We start from the raw sequence: 6,000 nt of genomic DNA on the forward strand, positions 1-6,000 counted from the left end.
TGTAGAATGTCGCTTAAAATTCACTTTCTACATTCTCACCTTGATTTCTTCCCGGAAAATTTGGTAGCCGTAAGCGATGGGCATGGTGAACGCTTTCACCAAGACATTCTTACCATGGAACACCGTTATCAAAGCCATTGGACCCTTCAATGATGAGTCACTACTGCTGTGGTCTTGTTAGGGAGAGTGATGAAACGGCAAACAAAAGAAGAGCTCCGTCGCATTTTTCGAAAACCAAAGACGATTAAAGGTGAACTAATCTATACCTTTTATTGGCACCATGCTCATACATACAAATAAAATAGTACTGATTTCAAATGTTCTGAATGGGTATTTTTGTTTGACTTAATTGTGTCAATTTTCGCTATTACCATTTTTTATTCTGCTGTGTATCTAGGAAATGTGGCGTCATAGAGAAAAACTGATTTAGCCAGTGTATTCAGCACCCCAAAGTTAGGTAAATCCAGCCATTTACAAACCAGATGCTGAAAAAAGTATAAATTTGTTAACTAGTGTAAGAAAAGCGCGTGGTAGTAGTAGTAGTATGGTATTCTGTCTTACAGCAAGTCTTGTCATGGGTTAAGCCTCTTCCACTTTTGTCTGTCCATAGCCAGTCTTGTTATTTCTGAATACTTGTCTCCTTTCATATTCTCCAACATTTGATATCTTCTTTTTCCTCTTCCCTTTTTTCTCTCCACGACTCCTTCCATTCCTTCCTCAAATAAACATCCCATCCTCAAACAGTGTCCAATCCAGTTCCGTTTTCTCTTTCTGATGACTTTCAGCATGTTTATTTCTTCTCCCACTCTTCATCATACTTCTTCATTCCTTACTCGGTCTTCCCATTTCACTTTTTCCACTCTTCTCCATATCCATATCTCTAGTGCCTCCAATCCTCAATGTCCAGTGCAACGCTCCAGATGTAAGGAAATAATAAAGAGTGGAGACTTCAAAATTTTTAGGTGTCCACTTTGATGAGAGTTTAAATTGGAAAAGCACATTATGGAACTCCTAAAACAACTTAGTTCAGCCACATATGCACTTAGAACTATTGCAAGTTTTGGAGAGAGACAAATCAGTAAGCAGAGATATTTTGAATATTTTCATTCCATAATGTCATGTGGGTTAATGTTCTGGAATAATTCATCTTTAAGAAAGAAAGTCTTCATTGCTTAAAATCGTGCAGCAAGAATAATATCTGGTGTTCACCCACAATCGTTTTGTAGACATCTGTTTAAGGAGTTGGGCATTCTGACTACTGCTTCACAGTATATTTATTCCCGCATGAATTTGCTGTACATAATCCACTAAAGTTCAAAAGGAACAATAATGTACAGAATTACAATACTAAAAGGAAAGATGACATTCATTGCTCCACATTAAAGTTGTCTTTAGCATAAAAAGGGGTGTGCAATGTTGCTACTAAACTTCCTTCGAACTTACCTGATGATACTAATCTGACAGCAAGTAAAATTTCGAAACATACTGAAAAAGTTTCTCTTTGAAGACTCCCTCTAGCCGGCCGGAGTGGCCGAGCGGTTAAAGGCGCTACAGTCTGGAACCGCACGACCGCTACGGTCGTAGGTTCGAATCCTGCCTCGAGCATGGATGTGTGTGATGTCCTTAGGTTAGTTAGGTTTAAGTAGTTCTAAGTTCTAGGGGACTTATGACCACAGCAGTTGAGTCCCATAGTGCTCAGAGCCATTTGAACCATTTTTTGAAGACTCCCTCTGTTCCGTAGAAGAATTTATGTTAGTTCTCAGAATGCTCTTGAGACTGAACATCTGTTCCTCGCATGACCTGTCTTTTCAGAAACTTGCTTTATTATCTCCAGCGAAACAACCAGACAGTTTTTTCAATTCGTGTCAACAGGGTTTTGGAGAGTAACTTATAAGCAGCACATTTTGTTACATTATTTTTCTAAGACATATTTCATCGTTCAGTGCTTCGCCACCAATTCACAAATTATCCACTCTTTCCAACAGCTCCTTCAACCTGTCAGTATTGCTCGGTTGCTTTCCTGAAAAATTTCATAGAATTTTATACACAGTATGTTATATTTCAAGCCAAAATTAATAAATAGGAATTACTTTATAAAATATTCTAGTTTCGATGTTATAATCGTTAAGTATTAGTTCTGAATGTACAGTTAAAATTATTTTCTTAGAAACATTTGAAATTACGAATTATTTGCACACCTAAAATTTCTATTATTAATTACGGAATCCTGCACTGATAAATATGTTCATTTCTGGATTCATTTATGAAATAATACTTGTAATTAATAATGTAAAAAAAACAGCAGGAACTCATTTGTTAAGAAAAATTGTAAATCCTTTGGAATATTATATTTCCGCTGAGTGAGCGCGTCGACTATTTAATGTGTTTACTTCTGAATTCATTTACGAAATAATAATCGAAATTAATAATATAACGAAAACTTGTAGGAATTCATTTCTTAAGAAAAATTGTAAACCCTTTGGATTATTGTGATTCTTCCCTTCTTTGTGCCAAGAAGTCAACGTGATCCAGCTGCGATCCCGTATCTCGTCGAACCTTAGGAATATTGTTTTTTCCGCAGAGTGAGGGTGGCGTAAGCTTCCCTGTGATATGATAGGACGTATTTTTGTATAATAGGAGGGAGCAATGATAATTTCGGCTTTGTTAATGTGAAAAGTCAAACTACTGTATGGTATACTAAAATGTGAGAAAATCAGTGGAAAATATATTTACGTAAAAAATTCTGTAACAACAATCTTCCAATTTATTGAGTTGAAACCAACCGTGGGAACCTGTTGTTAGATTTTCAGCTTCAAGAATGAAACCTCTAGAAAAGAAGAACTGTAGCCATCTCAATGTGACAAGTAAACTTGAAAGTTTTCTGTAATCTTCGCTCTTCTCAAACCTTCATCAAAGACTTTGCTTATTAGTTAATTGGACTGGGTATTGTTTAATGTGGACGGTAAGTGGAAGAAGAAGAAAAAGGAAGGAGGAGGGGGGGGGGGGCGAATTACAAAGTGTGCTGATCGATGCGGTCTCGCGTTGTCATCCATAAAAGCGAAGTCAGGACCCGAATGCACCCCTGAAAAGACCCACGTAAGGAAGGAGTACAGTGTTACGATAACCTTGACCGGAGATTGTGCCGTGTTCAAAGAGTTGGAGGTCAGTACGCCCTTGCAACATTGTGCCTCACCACATCACAACACCTGGACCGCCAAAATGATTATGTTCGGCAAAGTTCAACCTCCCGCCGTATGAAGCTACGTACAGAACTGCTACTCAGACTGAATCTACTCTCACCCGAGAACAGCATAATATCGCATTCCTAGTTGGTCCAACCCCTGCACTCTCACCACGACCGCAGACGGTGCCCGACGCGTGGGTGTCAATGGAACACAAAGGACAAAGAGACCCCCCCCCCCACGCAGTGGCCCCGCCACACCAGAGTCATATATCGTGCTTTGCGGTCTTGTTAAATGTGGTTGGCAAGTGTTTGACGTTGATCCTCACTTGCCTGTTGCATAGTGTAGCGATAACCTGCTGCAGTAGTTGACCGTAGTCAACCAACTCCTCTTCTTCGGCCAGCAGTGCTTCGGAACGCTCCTGACGCACGTTAAACAATGCTGTGAGCAACACCGAACTCCAGTTTCAGTGAAGAATACTACGTCAGTGCATCGTAACTGCTTGGTGATTGATACGCACTGTCTATTCCCGTTACGTGAACTGCTTCGTGTTCTGGGATCTGGCCCATTTTGCCCTACAAAGCACTGACCTCAAGGCGCGTGACGTCCAACTTTCTGGACTCCAATGGGACACTTCCGTGAACAGGCTCCCGCACTTTTATTTATTTCCACCGCATAGTTAATACACCGAACCGCCAAATCAACTAGTATAAGCCTGCGTATTGAAATACAGATATATGTAAACAGGCACAATACGACGCTGCGGTCGGCAACGCCTATATAAGATAACAAGTGTGTGGCGCAGTTGTTAGATCCTTTACTGATGCTGCAGCGGCACGTTATCAAGATTTAAGTGATTTTGAGAGCGTGGTGTTACAGTTGAGCGGTGGGACACAGCATCTCCTTGGTAGCGATGAAGAGGGGATTTTACCATACGGCCATTCCCCGAGTGTACCGATAATATCAGGTAAAACATCAAATCTCCGACATCGCTGATGCCGGAAAAAGATCCTGCAAGAACGGGACCAAGGACAAGAGAATCGTTCAACGTGACGGAAGTGCTCCCCTTTCGTAGATCGCTGCGGATTTCAATGCTGGGACATCAACAAGTGTCAGCGTGCGAACCATTCAACGAAACATCATCGATATGGGCTTTCGGAGCCCAAGGGTCACACGTGTACCCTTGATGACTGCACGACAAGAAGCTTTATGCCTCGCCTTGGCATGTTAACGCCGACATTGGACTGTTGATGACCGGAAACATGTTGCCTAGTCGGACGAGTCCCTTTTCAAATTGACTGTTCAAGCTGGTGGAGGCTCTGTAATGGTGTGGGGCGTGTGCAGTTGGTGTGATACGGAACCCGTGATACGTCTACATACGACCTCTGACAGGTGACACATACGTAAGCATCCTGTCTGATCACCTGCATTCGTTCATGTCCGTTGTGCTTTCCAGCGGACTTTGGCAATTCCAGCAGGACAATGTGACACGCCACACGTCCAGAATTGCTACAGAGTGGCTCCAAGTTCACTCTTCTGAGTTTAAACACTTCCGCTGGCCACCAAACACCCCAGGCCTAAACATTATTGAGCATATCTGGGATGCCTTGCAACGTCCTGTTCAGACTCCACCCGCTTGTATTTTTACGGATTTATGGACATCCCTGCAGGATTCATGGTGTCAGTTCCCTCCAGCACTACTTCAGACGTTAGTCGAGTCCAGGCGACGTCGTGTTGCGGCACTTCTGCGTTCTCGCAGGGACCCTACACGATTTTAGGCACGCGTGTCAGTTTCTTTGGCTCTTCAGTGTACGTTAAGTTACTTTATCTAACTCGTCCTTAAGTTTTGCAGAGCAGTGTTGAATGTCTGGTTTGATATAAGAGAGGGGATAAAAGTCCTAACTATGGTTAAGTAAATAGGAGGTGCGTTCAATAGATTACGCAACACATTTTGTTTGTTAAAGTAGGTTGGCTTTATTTAGGATTCCAATACACTACGTTATTATCCAATTTTTTGGCTACAAAACCGTACTTTTCAACATACACTCCTGGAAATTGAAATAAGAACACCGTGAATTCATAGTCCCAGGAAGGGGAAACTTTATTGACACATTCCTGGGGTCAGATACATCACATGATCACACTGACAGAACCACAGGCACATAGACACGGGCAACAGAGCATGCACAATGTCGACACTAGTACAGTGTATATCCACCTTTCGCAGCAATGCAGGCTGCTATTCTCCCATGGAGACGATCGTAGAGATGCTGGATGTAGTCCTGTGGAACGGCTTGCCATGCCATTTCCACCTGGCGCCTCAGTTGGACCAGCGTTCGTGCTGGACGTGCAGACCGCGTGAGACGACGCTTCATCCAGTCCCAAACATGCTCAATGGGGGACAGATCCGGAGATCTTGCTGGCCAGGGTAGTTGACTTACACCTTCTAGAGCACGTTGGGTGGCACGGGATACATGCGGACGTGCATTGTCCTGTTGGAACAGCAAGTTCCCTTGCCGGTCTAGGAATGGTAGAACGATGGGTTCGATGACGGTTTGGATGTACCGTGCACTATTCAGTGTCCCCTCGACGATCACCAGTTGTGTACGGCCAGTGTAGGAGATCGCTCCCCACACCATGATGCCAGGTGTTGGCCCTGTGTGCCTCGGTCGTATGCAGTCCTGATTGTGGCGCTCACCTGCACGGCGCCAAACACGCATACGACCATCATTGGCACCAAGGCAGAAGCGACTCTCATCGCTGAAGACGACACGTTTCCATTCGTCCCTCCATTCACGCCTGTCGCGACACCACTGGA

This window comes from Schistocerca cancellata, chromosome 1 (genome assembly GCF_023864275.1).
Source record: "Schistocerca cancellata isolate TAMUIC-IGC-003103 chromosome 1, iqSchCanc2.1, whole genome shotgun sequence".
In the NCBI taxonomy this organism is placed as follows: Eukaryota; Metazoa; Arthropoda; class Insecta; order Orthoptera; family Acrididae; genus Schistocerca; species Schistocerca cancellata.